The 19,844-nt window shown below is 48.1% G+C and overlaps 1 protein-coding gene across 1 annotated transcript in view; it reads right to left on the reverse strand.

Moving 5' to 3' along the window:
- The window catches only part of LOC129382721 (uncharacterized), a 92,560-nt gene that overhangs the window by 42,237 nt on the left and 30,479 nt on the right, over nucleotides 1–19,844 (reverse strand). Inside the window, exon 2 of the mRNA XM_055066854.2 lies at nucleotides 621–729. The gene's annotated coding sequence lies outside the window, so the exon portion shown is untranslated. The remainder of the gene's footprint in view (nucleotides 1–620; nucleotides 730–19,844) is intronic.

Below are 19,844 nucleotides of genomic sequence, written 5' to 3' on the forward strand. Positions count from 1 at the left end.
TTCTTCTTCTTCTTCTTCTTATTATTATTATTATTATTATTATTATTATTATTATTATTATATGCCTGTCACTTTTGTCCCAGGCGATCGTGTTTTACTTTGGACATTTCTGTGGAAGAAAGGCTTGTATCGCAAGTTTATCGCAACGTATATCGGACCAATAACGGTACTCAACCGATTAGGTGACGTCAACTACGTCGTAGCAAAGCTAACCTCCAATCATCGCAGGTGGCAAAATACACAACTTGTTGATTTCGGCCACCTGAAGAGCTTCCGGAATCAAGCACCACCAATCATATGGTTTCGTAACTCGCTCGGCGAGCTTCGTCTGCCCCGGAGGAACACGTGACGCTGCTCAGCGGAGCCGAAGAAGAAACGTCAGACTGCCTGCGACATCGTCTCTACACGCGCCCTCGATCATCTTGAAACTAAACCCATCTCGTCTGCACACGAATATGTATATACCACAATGCACTTCCAGTATTTCGATGTGATTTCATTAAGACGAAAACACCTATGTGAATATGAAAGTACCAATTTACATCACTGCAGTTACATGCGCAATTTCTGAAAGAATTATTACGATTTAGAGTGACTTATTTTCCCAATCTCACACTCACCACGTCGGGGTATGATGATGATTTCCACACTTGTGGCACACGTATTAGATTACCATAGTGGCCCTTCCAAGTATGAGTACATGTCACGATTATGGTGACCGGATAATTCCTGCAACATAAACACCGCACGGCATCTGTCAGTGCGAAACATTAGCAGTTCGAGTTTATTTCTATTTGCTCTAACGCCGATCCAGTGATTTAAGTTCTCGAATAGCTTGGGCAGCCGTGGTCGCTTCTTTAACTGGGTAAACGTGCATGAGGACACACATTAGGTAAATAGAAATTCGCACCTCCCTTCAGGCTACCTTTCAAACGTAAAGAACTAGAGCGATACTACAAGGCAAACAGAACAAGTATTTAACTGTGTCGAGCGGTGCACTGATGCTCATCAGGATTTACACAAGGAAGTGGCGCTTTGGCGCTGATAGTTAAGACAGCAGATAGCGTGCTTGGTCATTCTTAAGGAAGAGAAAAAACATACAAGAGATTGGTCCAACCGAAAAAGAAGATTGGTTGCAGCGACTAACTCTTTCTAGGTGCTTTAGCGGATTTGTAACAGCCTTATCGGCAAGGATGCAGAGCAGAATTTTCGATCTGTGGTACCTTCTTGCATATTAAAAAAAGGCAAAGAGCGATTTAGGATGTCTTCACTATCATTTGAAGTGCCCATTTTATGCTTAAGCTTTCTGTGGCAAGTGCACCAGAAAAATCTGTCTGTCCTGTGACACCATATATCTGCAAAATAGTTACATAATAGGATATGTTAACACGTGTTATTGCTATAATAGTGTGCAAAGCAAAAATACTTCTGACGGGGATTCGAACCATGGACCGCAGCATGGCAGGCAGATGTCTGTGTAACACATAAAAATATGGTTACAGGCCAATCACTGCATAAAGGTTCTATAAAAAAGAAAAATAAAGAAGCAAACTCGCCTAATCATTATATAGCAAAAGTAAATGATGGGTAGAGTTATAAAAAAATAAAGCTGCTTATATTACCGCATCAAGGTTGAAACAAGGATAAAGGACACATGTAATTGTTATAATAAAGTACTAGTAGATGATTGGTAGGGTTAAAAAAAGAACAAGAACACCGGTTACGTTGCCGCGTCGAGGACGTAGACAAAACGAAGTTAAAGAAACGCAATACATGTAATCGCTACACAAGTGCAAAAGTAGATCATTGGACGTCAGAGTATAAAAGTGGTTGCGTCGTCGTCGTTGCGTCAAGGTTGTAAGAAAAAAGAAAAAAAAACATTTACCGTGTAATGAGTATAATAGTGTAATAGTGGATGATTGGTAACGAAAGAAGAAAAAAAACACCACTGTTGCCGTCCAGTGTCAAAGTCATAACAAAAAAGGAAAGTAAAAAAAATAAAAATAAAAAGGAAGCTGTGGTTTCACTAGGAAACAGCCGGCTGGAGACGTACTTTCTAAACTTCTTTATTTCATCGGTTGCATTCTGGCAACGCCCCACCATCCAGACCATCCCCCCTATCTCGTCGTATCGCGTGAATATATAAAAAAGCGACACAGTCTTTTACATGCGCAGAATAAACGTCCGAGTGGCAGACCATCAGTCACAATCGCGGCGCAGTCTTGCACATGCGGGACACATGCGGCGGCTGTGGAGGCCGTCGGTCTTGGCTGCATCTTCTGAAGGCTGTTCCACATGCTGCGACTGGAACGACGAAATTCGCTGCAGTCACACGTGTTGCAATGCGACTTTCAGTGGGCCCATTTCACATGAATGCAATTTTACCAATGCGAGTGGTCTGACGATCAGGGTTGCTTACTGCCAGGTGTTGTGGCGCACGCCACATAATTCTTTTGATGCAATGAAAAAAGCGTGTACATTGCAATATTATTGACGTGTTTTTATTAGGAGCAAATAACACACGTCTTTTTAATTTAAAAATGCTCTGCAGTTTAAATTTCTTTGGAGTGTGCAACGCCGGTTTCTGAAGTTAAGTGCGAAGGGACACGGCGTACGGATACAGAAGCTGTTTGCAGCGCTGGTTGTCCTGCTTTGTGTGTTGCCTGCTATGTGCCTCCTACGCACGTGTCCTTCAGCCTATTCTAACCTCAAATATATATATATATGAAAGGGGGTTATATATATATTGAAAGGGGGTTTATTGTAGCTCGTACGCGGGATCGCAAGTAGCGCTTGATCGCGAGTCCTAGGCGTTCGCATCAGGAGCCCGAGCTCGGGTCTCGCGCCGCAGCGGTGGCAGTCCGCACAGCGCCACATGCACATTGCCCACTACAATTGCCCCCGCGGCGAAGAGGAGCCATCCTGGCGACCTAAGGGGATGACACGTTAAGGGGGTCGTGGTACGGTTTTAGGCGGCTGACGTGAACCGTCTCGCGGTCACGGCGGCGTTTGTCCGAAGATGGCGGCCCCGGTTCGACCACATAATTCACAGGCGATGTACACGCGACGACCCGGTACGGACCCTGATATTTCGGAGCAAGCTTTGGGCTAAGGTCTGGAGATTGGAAGGGCAGCTGAAGCCAGACGTGAGAGTCTACGGCGACGGACCACTACAATATATATATATATATATATATATATATATATATATATATATATATATATATATATATATATATATATATATATATATGTTGTTACAATGGGTTGCGACGAAATGGTTTTATTTACAGGAGATGGACGATGATCGTAGCGTGATCGTAGCGCAGTCCGGCCTTTCAAAACTCATTGTTCTCTTCGTCTTGCCTTTCTTCTTCTTCTCCCTGCCTTTCCTATCCGTTACATTTCCCCGCAAGCAGACGAAGCCCGTGGGGAGCGTCAGGATGGACAAGCGGGTAGAAAGGCTTCAGGCGAGCAATATGAGTCAGCTGAGTTCTGCTTGATCGCCGACCATTTCACAGGAGGCGAGCTATGACGTGAGTGAGTTCGCTCAGGTGGTCCACAACAACAAATGGGCCTGAATATTGTGACAACTTTTGGCACAAGCCACGCTTGCGTTGCGATGCCAAAGAAGGACCAAGTCACCTTTTCCCAATAATTCTTGGACGTGGCGGTCCTCGTATCGCTCTTTCGAACGACTTTGCAAGGCCAGAGTACGAAGACGAGCTATTCGCCGGGCTTCTTCGGCGAGACACGAAGTGTTCGATACAGGGTCGTCACTCTGCAGAACGAAGGGTAACAAAGTGTCCAGAGGGCTTCACAGTAACCTTGCATACAGGAGATGAAATGGGCTATTGTTCGTGGTTTCGTGTTTCGCCGTGTTGTATGCGTAAGTGATGAAGGCCAGCACGTCGTCCCAGTTCTTATGATTGGAGGAGACGTACATGACAAGCATGTTGGTCAGCGTTCTGTTTGTCCTTTCAACGAGGCCATTGGTCTGTGGATGATAAGGTGTGGAATGACTGAACTGTGAAGGGCACAAACGAAGTAACTCTTCAATGGCATCAGCTGTAAATTGGAGACCACGGTCGCTGATGATGACACGTGGTGGGCCATGACGAAGGACCACGGAACGCAGCAGGAAGACCACCACGCAAGCAGCGGTGGAAGACGGTGTGGCTGCAGTTTCTGTATACCATGTAAAATGGTCTACGCAGACAATTATCCAACGATTCTTGTTGTTAGATAACTGGAATGGAATTAAAAGGTCAATGCCTACTTGCGCGAGTGTTGTACTGAGCGGTGTCAATGGCCGAAGGGGACCCGGGGCTGCGGTTGTCGGTCGCTTGTGATGTTTGCACGTGTCACAACTAGCGACATAGCGCTTGGTTGTTTCGTACATCTTGGTCCAGTAAAATCGCTCCTGTGTGCGGTGTAGCGTTCGTGCGAAGCCGAAATGGCCGGATGTCACATCGTCATGCATGGCGCGCAGAACGTCGTAGCGGAGACTCTCGGTCACAAGAAACAGAGAACGCGCTCCCTGCCCGGAGTAATTAGTTTTATAGAGCAATTTATCATGGACAGTAAAGCGACCGCTGCCTTGAGAAGTACGGGCGGCAACAAAAAGCGGATCGAGGGTAAGATCATTCCATTGTTCTCGCTGAAAGCCTGCCGCGTCAGGGAACGTAGAAGTAACAGCATCGAGACAGCCACCAAAATTCTCAGCATCGCAGTCGGTAGTCGTAAGCGGAATCCGAGAGAGGCAGTCAGCGTCAGCGTGACGACGGCCACTCTTGTACGATACCACAAAATCGCATTCATTGAGGTGCAGCGCCCAACGTGCCAGGTGACCAGAGGGATCACGCAAACCGACCAGCCAGCATAAAGAATGATGGTCAGTGATTATCTTGAATGGTATACCGTAAAGATGACACCGAAACTTCTGTATGGCTAAAACAGCTGCCAGGCGGTCCTGTTCCGTAACCGTATAATTGCGTTCAGTTTTGCTCAGGCAACGGCTGGCATATACGATGTGTTCTGCGTCACTGTGACGTTGTACATGCACCGCTCCTATCCCGATTCCATAGCATCAGTGTGAACGTCAGTCGGGCAAGATGGATTGAAGTGACGCAAGAGGGGTGCTGACGTTAGTATAAACTTCAGTTGAGAGAATGATTCGTCACACTCTGGTGTCCAAGTGAAGGACGCATTTTGTCGCAAAATACTAGTCAACGGGTAAACGATGTCGGCAAACCGGGGAGCAAAATGACGAAAATACGAACATGGGCCAATAAATGAGCGAAGTTCTCGAGCTGACTGTGGTGGTTTGAAGGAGCTCACCGTTTCAGTCTTACGAGGATCGCGTCTGACGCCATCCTTGTCGACTAAGTGTCCCAGGACCAGTGTTTGATGTTCGCCAAACCAAAACCGCCAAGCCCGTCCAGCTTTCTCGATGTAGTCGAGAACAAGGCTGAGGCGTTCGTTATGTTCTTGAAACGTGCGGCCAAAGATTACAACATCATCGAGGTAACACATGCATATCTCGCACTTTAGACCACGTAGTACTGTGTCCCCGAATCTTTCGAAGGTGGCAGAAGCATTGCAAAAGCGAAAAGGCATAATATTAGATCCGAATAGGCCATCTGGAGTGACGAAAGCGGTCTTTTACTTGTCGGCAGGGTCCATAGGTATTTGCCAATACCCCGATCACAAATCAAGCGTTGAGAAGTAAGAAGCAGCGTGTAAGCAATCAATAACGTCATCGATTCGCGGTAGTGGATAGAAATACTTCGTCACTGCGTTTAGATGTCTGTAATCCACGCAGAATCTCCAGGAGCCATTTTTTTTGGAGCAGGATTACTGCAGCTGCCCAACGACTAGACTCTTGAATGACACCTTTGTTCATCATCTCCTTGACATGCTCTGCAATACCTTTGCGCTCGGAGGATGACACTCGGTAGGGCCTATGGCAGATGGGGTGTGCTGAGCCGGTATCTATTCTGTGACGAGTGTGGGACGACGGTAAATGAAGGGGCGGTTCTCCATGCGTGAAGTGGAATGCAGCCTCAGGCCTGGCGGGACCTGTACCAGTGCTTGCCGTTCCAAAGTACAGAGAGGCTTGCTGGTTATCCCAAGCATTAGCCCTTCAGAATGGCGATTATCACGAGGAGAGCAAGCTGTAGAGACGTCGGCAGTTAGTGCCGCTATTGAGCTGCATGCGGCTTCTTCGGAGAGAGCGATTTTTATGCCGCACGGAAGGACAACCCGCGGGGCGGAACAGTTCAGCGCCCATGATCTGGCGACTTCTTTCGTCATGGACACGACAGAGCCGGGTACAAGTATATTGTTTAGCACAGGTTATGGGGAGAGGCCTAACTACAAGGTGAACACAATCAGCGTCAACAGTAGTTGCAGAAACACGAACGGGCGTCAGGCACCACGATGGTGCAATCACTTCATCAAGAACACTGAGTGTGTCTGTGTCCCTGTCTTCACTACGCGAGCTTTGTTCGGAATGTACTAAGATAAATAACTTGTTCAATGATATTTTGCCACAACCACAGTACGCGGAAGCGCCGCACTGTTGAAGAAAATCGATACCAAGAATAACATCGTGCGAACAACGAGAAAGAACAAGGAATTCCGACACAAACACTTTCCCAGCATACAAAACACAGCACAAAAACCAAGGGGATGAAGCCACTCGCCGCCTACGCCAGGAAAGATAATACCGTCGGTCGAAGAAAACATAACTTTGTGGCCTAGACGGTTTTTGAAAGCGAGGCTCATCACAGACACAGTCGCCCCAGTATCAACTAAGGTCATGGTCGGTATTCCGTCAATCTACACATTCACTTTGTTTTTGAGCATCCCAACAGGCAGAGGTATTTCTTGCAAAGACCGTTCGGCGACCTCACCTCCATTGGCCTCGGATGCTAGTTTCCCGGCGGTGGTGAGGAAGAATAGCGCCGAGGGGACGGAGAGCGACGGGAACGGTTATTTGGGGCCCTATAACGGAAAAGTATTCCAATATCTTTTTATTCTAATGTCCTGGGGCGCTATAACATAAAACTATTCGAAAATGTTTTTATTCCAATCTCCTGACGTAACCGCCGACTAAAGCATCGGGCGGTCTACCGCACGATTGTCTGAACAGACCAATCAAAAGCTCTCCACGTTCATAGGAGGTCACTTTTGTATGCTTGAAAAACGAATAACATTGCCTACACTGAGCGGCTTGTCTTATCTAATTGGCTCACAAGAGGCGAGGAGCATGCTCAAGTGGAGAGGGATTCGATAAGGCCGAGCCACTGCAGTGAATATCGATAACAGGATGAAGAGGGTGGTGCCGGCGTCTGCGATTGGTCCGCTTTCTCTTTGCTTGCGTTGGCTCGTCGAGAATCGCGGCGGCATGCAACGGAAGCTTAAGAATGACGCTAAAACGGATCCTCAGCAAAGAGGAGTTGACAGAACGAGGTCGTAAACGTGCCGAAAGTTCTCGAAAACGTTACACGGCCACGCAAAAGATTTATTACGCGCAAATAAGCCCATGCTCACCGGAAGGGGCGAGTAGCCAGTGCCTGAGTGATCGGCGGCAGGCATCTTTTATTCCTTTCGGAATGGGATGACCTGCTGCTATTCAGGGGAAAATTCAGTTTTGTTCGGCATATTAATGCATCTTTAACGCGTTGGCGTCACTTTGACGTGGTGAGTTTTTGCGGTTTTGTGACGTCGCGTGAGAGGCCGATGAAGTGGGTACAGCTCGAAAACTTTTGACCAATAGCCGAGGTAATGTCGAAAAGGCGTCGAATCTGAAACCACTATTTTCATTTTGTTCGGTCAAATCATGCATAATCAGTGTACACGCGCCATATCAAATGGGGAGCTATCGCGGTTTTCGTGACATCGCGTGACAGTCAGGTGAAGGGGGGGGGGGGTGGTCCATGAAAGTTTTTGACCAATCGCGGAGGGCTGATTGCGGAATCGGAATGGAAAAGTTTGGAATAGTTTCACGTTATAGCCCCCTTGGTTGTGTCAAACTCCGCTCAGATGCTGGCGAATCACTGCGTATGGTCTCATGTGGGAAGGGGTCCATTCGAAGCAAATCGGTCGTCCGCAAGTCATATGAAGTACGGTTTCCGGGTGGCGAGAACATCGGCGGTGTCCTTCTTGATTGACGGCCTTGGCGACAATACCGAGCTATATGGCCTGTGGAACCGCAGTTGTAGCACACGGGAGGGTCGCGGTTCACAGCGTCTTCCTCGAAACGAATGATATGCTGCAGCGGGCGGACAGAAAGTTCGTCGTGATGTTGATAACGTGTCTCTGCTGCTCGCTGAAATCCGTTATATCATTCATAATTCACGTCGTGGTAGTAGGGTCGGTTCTGTTCTTGTCGCGGCCTGACAGAAGTCACAGGGCCTCAGGGGTAAAAACGAGGCTGTTCTCGTTGTGGCCGAGCGTCATAAGTAGGGCCTCTGTGGTAGAGTCGTGGCTGCTGTAGGGGTGTGATTTCGTAATCCGCAGTGCCCCTCGCCGCAGGATACGGGGAGAAGGATGCCACGTTTGGTTCGAAATCTGGCGGTAGGCGGAAGCTATGAGTGCCTGGATCTGTCACTTGCACGTGCAGGCTGAGCTATTCCCGAAGTATTTGTCGGATTGTTGATGCAAGAACGAAGGGCTGGTTGCTGTGTACGCTTGCAACTGTCGTCACATTGGCTTGCCTGCCGAACTTCGGCGTGATGCGCACGGTCTACAGTTGCTCGAAAGTGCGACAGTGCCGAATGATGTCGGCGACGGAAGCCAGGTTGTCTTTTGCGATGAGGAAATTGTGAACATCTTCAGCAATTACGGTAATGATGTGCCCAACTTTGTCTTCCGGAGACATTCTAGACTCAACCATCCTACACAGTTTTATTACTGCCTCAATGTAGGTCGTGCAGGCATGGCCTGGCACTTGCGCGCGTTGCAGTAGCGTCTGTTCTGCCCTATTAAGTTTCGTCGCGCAGTCGCCGAATCACTCTTTGATTTCCGAAACAAATCTTCCCCATGTTGTGAACGCTTGCCCGTGATTGTCTAACCACACCAATGCTGTATCCATTAGAAAGAACATTCGAAAAGTGAGAAGCGCTGTACCACTTGTTGGCGGCACTCACCCGGTGATAATGGATGAGCCATTCGTCGGCGTCTTCGTCCGATATTCCGGCGAAGGTGCGCGCATCTCTCAGTTGTAGAACGGAACAGGTCGGCGCAGCAGTTGGAGTGGGCCGTTGTTCGTCTGCGTCGGGGGATATATTCAACTCCGATGGACTCGGTGGGCGTCCAGCAAGGCGACGGCTCCGCCGAAGAACTTGTGGTTCAGCCTCCGTCTTCGGGTTTCGATTACCCAGCACCTTCCATCACAAGTGCTACGAATAGTTGCGAAGAAATTGTTTTATGTACAGGGGATGGACGATGATCGTAGCGTAATCAAAGCGCTGTCCGGCCTCTCCAACTCGTCCTCTTCTTTCTTCTTGTACCTGCCTTTCATATCCGTTATAATATATATATAATCATTATCAGCCTGGTCACGCCCACTGCAGGGCAAAGGCCTCTCCTCTACTTCTCCAACTACCCCGGTCATGTACTAATTCTGGCTATGTTGTCCCAGCAACCTTCTCAATCTCATCCGCCCACATAGCTTTATGCCGCCCCCTGCTAGGCTACCCTTCCCTTGGAATCCAGTCCGAAACCCTTAATGACCGTCGATTATCTTTCCACCTCATTACATTTCCTGCCCATTCCCCCCCATTGCTTTTTCTTCCTTTCAACTAAGATGTCATTAACTCGCGCTTGTTCCCTCAACCAATCTGCTCTTTTCTTATCCCTCAACGTTACACCCATCATTCTTCTTTCCGTAGCTCGTTGCGCGGTTTTCAATTTAAGTAGAACCCTTTTCGTAAGCCTCCAGTTTCTGCCCCGCACGTGAGTACTGGCAAGACACAGCTGTTATACACTTTTGTCTTGAGGAATAATGGCAACCTGCTGTTCATGATCTCAGAATGCCTGCCAAACCCACCCCAGCCCGTTCCTATTCTTCTCATTATTTCAGTCTCATGATCCGGATCCGCGGTCACTACCTGCCCTAAGCAGATGTATTCCCTCACCCCTTCCAGTGCCTTGCTACCTATCGTAAACTGCTGTTCTCTTCCGAGACTGTTAAACATTACTTTAGATTTCTGGAGTTTAATTTTTAGACCCACCCTTCGGGTTTGCCTCTCCAGGTCAGTGAGCATGCATTGCAATCGGTCCCCTGAGTTACTAAGCAAGGCAATATCATCACCGAATCACAAGTCACTAAGGCACTCTCCGTTAACTGTTATCCCCAATTTTTTACACTCCAGGTCTGTGAATACCTCCTGTAAACACGCTGCGAATAGCGTTGGAGAGATCTATCTCCCAGCATGATGCCTTTTTTATTGGGATTTTGTTGCTTTCATTATGGAGGACTGCGGTGGATGTGGAGCCGCTATAGATATCTTTCATTATTTTTACATACGGCTCATCTGCACCCTGATTCCGTAATGCCTCGATGACTACAGAGGTTTCGGCTGTGTCAAACGCTTTATTGTAATCAATGAAAGCTATATATAAGTGTTGGTTATATTTCTCACCTGTCTCTATCACCTGATAGTGTGAATATGGTCTATTGTTGAGTAGCCTTTACGGAATCCTGCCTGGTCCTTTGGTTAGCAGAAGTCTAAGGTGTTCCTGGTTCTATTTGCGATTACCTTAGTAAATACTTTGTAGGCAACGGACAGTAAGCTGATCGTTCTATAATTTTTCAAGTCTTTGTCGTCTCATTTCTTATGGATTAGGATTATGCTAGCGTTATTCCAAGATTGCGGTACGCTCGAGGTCATGAGGCATTGCATATACAGGGTGGCCAGTTTTTCTAGAACAATTTACCCACCATCCTTCCACAAATCTGCTGTTACCTGATCCTCCCCAGCTGCCTTCCTCCTCTGCATAGCTCGCAAGGCTTTCTTTACTTCTTCCGGCTTTACCTGTGGGTTTTTAAATTCATTATCTGTAGTATAAATCTCTATAGAACTCCTCAGCCGCTTCAACAATCTCATCCATATTAGTAATGATACTGCCGGCTTTGTCTCTTAACGCATACATCTGATTCTTGCCTATTCCTAGTTTCTTCTTGACTGCTTTTAGGCTTCCTCCGTTCCTAAGAGCGTGTTCAATTCTATCCATATTATAGTCCCTTATGTCAGCTGTCTTAGGCTTGTTTATTAAGTTAGAAATTTCTGCCAGTTTTCTTCTAGCTGTAGGGTTTGAGGCTTTTATACAGTGGCGTTTCTTGATAAGATCTTTCGTCTCCTGCGATAGCTTAGTGGTATCCTGTCTAACGGAGTTACCACCGACTTCCATTGCACACTCCTTAATGATGCCGATAAGATTGTCGTTCATTGCTTCAACACTGAGGTCCTCTTCCTGAGTTAAAGCCGAATACCTGTTCTGTAGCTTGATCCGGAATTCCTCTATTTTCCCTCTTAGCGCTAACTCATTGATCGGCTTCTTGTGTACCAGTTTCTTCCGTTCTTCCTCAGGTCTAGGCTAATTCGAGTTCTTACCATCCTAAGGTCACTGCAGCGCATCTTGCTGAGCGCATCCACATCTTGTATGATACGAGGGTTAGCACGGAGCATAAAGTCTATTTCATTTCTAGTCTCGCCATTCGGGCTCCTCCATGTCCACTTTCGTCTATACCGCTTGCGGAAGAAGGTATTCATTATCCGCATATTATTCTGTTCTGTAAACTCTACTAATAACTCTCCCCTGCTGTTCCTAGAACCTATGCCATATTCCCCCACTGACTTGTCTGCAGCCTGCTTCTTCCCTATCCTGGCATTGAAGTCGCCCATCATTATAGTGTATTTTGTTTTGACTTTACCCATTGTCTATTCCATGTCTTAATAGAAGCTTTCGTCTTCCTGGTCAGCATGAATGGATGTAGGGGCGTAGACCTGTACGACCTTCAATTTGTACCTCTTAAGTTTCACAACAAGACCTGCCACCCTCTCATTAATGCTATAGAATTCCTGTCTGTTGCCAGCTATAGCCTTATTAATCAGGAATCCGACTCCTAGTTCTCGTCTCTCCGCTAAGCTCCGGTAGCACAGGACGTGCCCGATTTTTAGCGCTCTCTATGCTTCTTTTGTCCACCTAACTTGGCTGAGCCCTATTACATCCCATTTACTGCCCTGTAATTCCACCAATAACACTGCTACACTCGCCTCACTAGATAAGGTTCTAGCGTTAAACGTTGCCAGGATGAGATTCCAATGGCGGCCTGTTCGGACCCAGCTATTCTTATCACCCTGTGCTGCGTCACAGGTCTGACCGCCGCCGTGGTCAGTTGCTTCGCAGCCGCTGGGGCCTGCGGACCGGGGTTTTACTGTTGTATTCATATAGGAGGTTGTGGCCAAGTACTGCACCAAGGTGGTCAATCCTGCTCTGGTGAGGGAGTCCGTTACCGGTTCTGGTCGCCGGGATCAGGCTACACTCCAGGCCTGCTTATATATATATATATATATATATATATATATACAGCTACCCTCACCGCATATGCAGTAGTCTGAATTCAGCTGTATCGAAGTTGTCGCGTCAGCCCAATGAGGTCCTCGCGCTAGCCGTGCTCAGCGTGAACTTCTGGAGAAATGATGTGTGCATATTGCTCGGGTCAAAAGTGAGTCACAGCTAACTGACTCTTTCTTTTTAAGACCCCTTTATTCGTGAGTAGAGTCACAAAATAATGCCCAACCCTTCTGAGGGAGTCCATTCACTCCAAGTGGCTTGCGAACCATTGTGGTGAAAGATCGCGGCTTCGTAACTCGAGATTAGTCTTGGCGAGAGAACGATTATAACGCAGGAAAAGTACTATATATATATATATTTTATTTTATGCTTGCTTCTGGCTTAGGCATACCCTCAGGGTTCATGTCCTCGTTGTAATGCAGTGTCTCAGTCTTTCGTTCTTGTCATGTTCAGCAATTAGTTGTAATTCGAAATGTTTATTTTGCCTTACCATGTCCCATAGCTTGTTTCTTCTGGTAAGGAAGTCTGGATTGGTCACACTGAATTCCGTCTATGTGTAAATAAAAAAAATTACTGGCGAATAAACAGAGCACAGCAACGAGATAATTTCAGTAAACGCGATCAACACTGTCGATTGTAAATGTAGTTCCGCGACATAAAATTATATTGTGAGGATTTAAGTTCCGAAATCAAGATCTTACTATGACGTACGCAGTAACGGAAAACTCCTGGTTAGTTCACAGCAGCTCAGGCTATTTAGCGTGCACGGAATGCACCGTATACGCGCGTTCTTGCATTCTGCCCCCATTAGAATGTGACCGCCGCAATTTTGATCGGACCCGTGACCTCGAGCTCAGCAGCGCTACACCAAAGCCCTGGGCTACCGTTGCGTTGTGCGACCAGAAACCAGCATTAGCGTACGCAGCACTGCTTTGAGCCCCCCCCCCCCCCCCCCCTCTAGAAATATGAAAACAGATGTAGCAGTTTAAAGGCGAAGCAATGATAGCCATAGCAATTTATTAGACAACTGCACGAACGAAGGTTCGTAGTTTCATCGGCTAAATAAATTGGAGTAAACATTCGCTCAATAATTAAATAATCAAGCTCTGGGCCACGCGCGCACGCGCATACATGACCAGATCTTACTCAATGACCGCAAACACTCGCTGTCGTAGCGTGATGAAGGGCGCGAGCAGAAGGGACCGAACGCTTCTGCTTACTCTTCTTTCAACGCGTATCCGAAACTTGAAATCGCGCGACCTCAGCGCTTCCAACCTCTGCACCCATCGGACATTATCTCCATGACCGGACTAGAGCAACGGCCAGAGATGGAGACGTGTGCTAAACCAGCGCTTCCCTTCCTCGTCTTGCGCGCGTTTTATCACCTGACTTCGTCTATACACATGAGGTGCCCATCCAGCCACTATCCATCTCGGCTTACCCTCGAACACTTTCTTTCACGCGCTCGGCCAACGGCGCGGGATAGGACCATATCGCACTCGGACTTTATGCATAAGCTCACGGCAGTGCCGACAGATAGATTGCGCTGGTTGTGTCTATACAGTTGCTACCGCAAAAACGTGATAATCTTATGAGGAACCAAACACATTGCTTCTCCACGCCTTGATAGAGTGGTGAGCGATATTCCTAAATAAGTGTGTTGCCAAATGTCCGCAAAATGACAATGCTCGCACTTGGTGACAGCGGCACACAGACGCATGGACTTGCCGAGTAAATGCAGGAGTTCTGGCAGCTTCCGGTGCACTAGATTATTCGGTAACATAGGCGTCTTGATAGTCATAGTTCACATCAGCGCAATCTCTACTCGACAGAGATCTAGAGCAGTTGCACCGTTATAGTTTAGTAGATTAAGCACAATTACGCCGCGTATTCATCACAGTTCGAGCCCGCTCCGAAAACCCAAGTAAAGTGTCGGGCGATGTGGCACCAAAGAAAATCTCTCAGCGGTAAAGCGGCTGTATGCACAAACGTAAGAGGCACAACACTTTAAAAGCGCTGATTTATTGCAGTGCTGTTAGAAATTTCACAGAAATTTATAGTTTATTTGGCTGCAAGTCAGAAACACTTAGCTAACAACCTTAATCAGTATATAATGTATTACACTGACGTAAGAATTATTTTCCCTGTTGTCAGCATTTAAAAGCACGAATTTGCTGCAAGCTTCATATGGCAAAAGCTACTATTAAAGAACCTGGGTGTGTTCTGTGGTGAATTTGTAATATTAATGGATCTTCTATTTTGTATCCTGTGTATAATGCTAAAAGGGTCATTTTATTTGTATTTTATATTAGTGCTTATATTTGGCAAGCAGAAATGAGTTCATTCCAAAGTTATTCCGCGCAGTCAGTTGCATGGGAGACCAGGTTAATCCTGTTTTGGCTAATATAGTGTGTATAATAATTTTAAGTATATGCAGCTGTACTTGGCTTAATTGCTGTAGGATATCTTATTTTAAAAGTAGAAGGCTATTTATTATTTTACTGCGTCCATGCAGAAAAACTTTTCTTATACCAAGAAACTCTGACAGCGTCGAATGAAATCAGGTGTGGCGTATTCTTGTCCTAATTTTATAAATCAAATTTTGTCGACGAAGTATCAGAGATTAGTTTACCGTCTTGTGCGAGACTATGTTGTGTCATCTTCTCTACTGCTGTTGTCCTGCATATTTTTGTAATTATGACATGTACTTTACTTTAAGTATTGAAGAAGTGGAGACAGCCACAGGAAGTAGCCATCTTATCCAGCGTCTTATGGTTGAGACACATTATAGCAGGCCGTTTCGCATGTCTAATTAACACATTGCCACATGGTGTCCTCCACCTACATCGTGACGCACAGCAAAGGGACTGAAGAAGAGGAGAACGAGGTTCGTTTCGGCATCGTGCGTCGATGCTTACGTTTCGTAAAGTGCAAACGCCTGGATACTCATTCAGCGTGTATGTCACAGCAGGGTATACGCGACAATTTGGTGGAGCTTGCTGGCTACACTGAACTTACGCAGGAGACCTCACTTGGCAGCAAGAGACTCGCCCCACAAATGGAGTCGACTCCAGTTCACCGCACAAGCCGGCGAATCGGAAGCCTCGCCCCAGAATTTGGAAACCTCCAGTAAAAAGTGATGACTGCGACCACTGCGATTTCTACGGAAAGGGTGACACCGACTTACCTAGCGCTGCTGAAACCCCAATTGCCGACGGCTTTTCATGGCGACACATGTGAAGACGTGGAAGACTGGCTGGCGGAGTTCGAGCGCGTGGCTGCGTTTAAGGAGTGGGACAACAACGCCGAACTCAGGAACGTCTACTTCAGCCTCCAGGATGGCGCTCGCACGTGGTTTATGAACCGCGAAAGTGCCCTGTCTTCCTGGCCTGAGTTCCAGCGGAAGCCAATGGAGACTTACTCCAGCCCCGATCACCGGGAAAAAGCGGAGGGAGCCCTTCAATCACGCGTTCAAAAGCCCAACGAGAGCGTCACGATATACAAGCCTGGCCCTTGCGCCATAAAACACCACACATCATCAGCGTCACGATGTACGTGGAGGACATGACGCGTCTTTTTCAGCGTGCCGATCCGAGCATGTCGGAAGAGATGAAAGTGCATCATCTGATGAGAGGCGTAAAGGAACAGCTCTTTGGCGGTCTTGTTCAGAATACGCCCAAGACTGTTGCGGAGTTCCTCATCGAAGCCACTGCGATGGAGAAGACGCTTCAGCAACGGTCGAAAATGTACAACCGACAAGTAAATGCCGCCTGCACTACGTATACGCCGGTAGGCGTATACGTAGTGCAGGCGGCATTTACTAAAGGAAGGCGACGTCGCCTTCCTTTGCGAGCTGATTCGCTCAGTGGTTCGCGACGAGCTTCAGAAGCACCACGGGACGTCGCCACGTCCAGTCAGCTCCTTCGCCAGCGTCGTACGCAACGAAGTACAGCAGCCACTGCGGGCATCTCTTTCCAGCAGTGAAGCACAACCTCTGCCAAGCGAGTCCCGGCGCAAGAGTTAGGCAGAAATATTACTGAGCCCTGTCCAAGCTTTCGCACCTACTGATGTTGCGTCGCCAGTCTCGTTGCAACCGGCGCAAGCCGCTCCGACAACTCCGCTACCGTACTTCGACGACCGCCAAACACCCGCGAGGAATTCAGAGGTTTGGCGAGCACCCGATCGACGACCGCTGTGCTACCGCTGTGGCGAAGATGGTCATGTGTATCGTGAGTGCCCCTACCAACAATTAGGACTGCGGGGTTTTTCTATCGATTCGTCTCGACCTAGGTTCAGCCAAAGGCCTCCGGACATCGCAGAATTCCTCGAACAGCAGCGCAGGCCAGGCACATCGCAGCAGCAGTCGCGCTCACCCTCACCGCGGCGATATTTTCCTGCTGGTAATACCAGCTCGAGGACGACGCAACGGATATCACCTAGTCCACACCGGTAAAACGGACGTCAGCGACCTTCCGAGGTGAGGCCTCTGATACTGGACGCGCTGAAGACCTCGTATCATGCCGACCGCAGAACAACGAAAACACGAAGACGCCAGAACATGTTGCCGCTAACAAGATTTCACTGGATATACCTGTGTTGATAAACAGCAGAAAAATGAGTGCACTTGTAGATACCGGCGCTGTTTACTCTATTCTTAGTGCCAAACTGGCGAGCGTTTTGAAAAAAGTTACGCTGCCCTGGAAGGAGGCATCAGTTCGTACGGCAGGTGACCACTGCTTATACACGGCCAGAGTAGAAATTGGCGGGGCTGTTTTCTCGCCACTTGTCTGGTTCTACGCGAGTGTTTCCGCGATTTAATTCTTGGGATGGACTTTCTCCGGGAAGAAGGCGTCATTATTGACCTCCGCGAGCACTGCATCACTTTCTGGACACAAAGGGCAACAACACAGACCGACGCCATTGGACACAGATGCGCACTTCGCGTTTCGGACGACAGCATCACGATATCGTCACGTGCGAGTGTTGTGATTCCGGTGAAGTCCGACGAGCTACAAGACGGTGAAGCCATTGTAGAAGGCAACATTTCTATCTTGCTGACCCAAGGTATTAGTGTAGCGAGAAGCTTTGTGGAACTTCGTGATAGCCAGACGGCGGTCCTCGTTACCAACTTTACCTTTGAGCACATTTTTCGTGGCACAGCCGTCGCCTACGCCGAACCATCAACGGACATCGCCGAGTGCTTTGCTTCTGAAATGGATGGACACGGACGACGGCTCGCTCAGAGACATCAGTGTAAACTCCGACCTTATGGACGACCAAAAGAGTGTACTACAGGAACTCTTGAACGAATTCCGCGCGTGCTTGGCTCGGTCTACTAAGGTGGGCCAAACGCCAATCACGAAGCACCGAATAACCACATCCGCCGACGCGCGCCCAATCAATCAACACCCTTATCGTTTCTCGCCGAAAGAACGTGAGGCAATTCAAGCCCAAATCAAGGAGATGCTAGATGATGGTGTCATTCAGCCTTCGCACAGTCCGTGGTCCTCCCAGGTCGTTCTGGTCAAGAAAAAAGACGGAACGCTTCGTTTCTGTGTTGATTATCGACGCCTCAACAATATTACCAAGAAGGACGTGCACCCACTACTACGTATAGACGACTCTTTAGGCATGTGGTGACGAGCTAAGTGTTTTTCGTCTGTCTATGTAAAGAGCGGTTACTGGCAAATTGAGATAGCTGAACGAGGCCGCGAAAGAACTGCTTTCGTCACTCCAAATGGGATTTACGAATTCAGAGTACTCCCTCTCGGTCTCTGTTCGGCACCAGCAGCTTTCCAGCGAATGATGTGCACCGTTTTCTCTGGTCTTAAGTGGCAAACTGCCTCGTCTACCTCAACGACGTGGTTGTTTTTCCGGCGACATTTGAAGAACCACCTGAAACGACTGCGGCAAGTTCTCGAAGCCATCCGATCGGCTAACTTCACCCTTAAGCACCAGAAGTGTACTTTCGGCTACAAGAAGCTGATGTTTCCGGGACACGTTGTCAGCGCGGAAGGCGTCAGCCCCGGTCCCGCGAAAACTGCCGCTGTAGCCACGTTTCCAACACCGACCGACGAGAAAGGTGTCCGATGCTTCCTGGGCGCTTGCGCATCTGGGCTTCAGAGCAAGAGACTGCTTTCACCGAGCTTCGGCAGTGTCTGGTGTCAGCACCACTTTTGGCCCACTTTGACGAGGAGGTGGACATGGAAGTTCATACAGACGCCAGTAACATTGGTCATGGTGCGGTGCTTGTACAACGACAGGAAGGTATTGAAAGAGTGATCGCCTACTTAAGTCGCACACTATCGCGTGCAGAGACCAGCTATACCAACACGGAGAAAGAGTTTCTTGCCGTCGTATGGGCGCTGGCCAAATTTTGACCTTACCTCTACGGCCACCCATTCAAAGTTTTAGCGGATCGTCCTTCGTTATGCTGGCTTGCAAATCTGCGGGAACCTTGTGCACGACTGGCACGGTGGAGTCTACGTTTGCAGGAGTACGACGTGACCATCATGTACAAGTCGGGCCGCATACACGAAGACGCTGACGGACTCTCGCGCGCCCCTATCGACACTACCAACCAAAACACTGAGGATGACGGCGCTTTCCTTGGGGCCGTAAGCGTTACTGATTTGTCCACACGGAAGCGCGCTGACGACGCACTATGGCCTATATTCGAACATCTGGAAGGACGAAACCCATCAATACCCCGGCATATCGCTCAAGGATTGTCGCCTTTTTGTTTACGGCATGGCGTCTTGTATAAGAAGAACTCCGCTGCCACCAACAAGACCTGCTTTTTGGACGTTCTAGCAGACGTCCGTGCCGAAGGTTTTTTTCGCCTGTCATGACGGGGCTCCGTCTGGCTACTTGGGTTTTAAGCGAACGCTTGATAGAGTGCGCAAATCCTACTACTGACCGAAGCTTGCCGAGTGTGTTAAGCGGTACCTCCAAGCCTGCCGTGAATGCCAGCGCCGAAAGTCACCAGCTGTGAAGCCTGTGGGATTGCTGAATCCGATTGGCCCACCTGGCAAACCTTTCGACGAGGTTGGCATGAATCTTCTGGGCCCGTTTCCACTGTCATCTTCTGGCAACAGGTGGATAATCGTTGCCACAGAGCATTTAACGCGGTATGCTGAGACAAAGGCGTTGCCTCGAGGCACAGCTTCCGAGGTTGCCCAGTTTTTCATACAAAGCATCGTCCTACGACATGGCGCTATTACACTAAATTACACTATTGAACTTTGTTTTAAAAT

This window comes from Dermacentor andersoni, chromosome 6, assembly GCF_023375885.2.
Source record: "Dermacentor andersoni chromosome 6, qqDerAnde1_hic_scaffold, whole genome shotgun sequence".
NCBI classification, from domain to species: Eukaryota; Metazoa; Arthropoda; class Arachnida; order Ixodida; family Ixodidae; genus Dermacentor; species Dermacentor andersoni.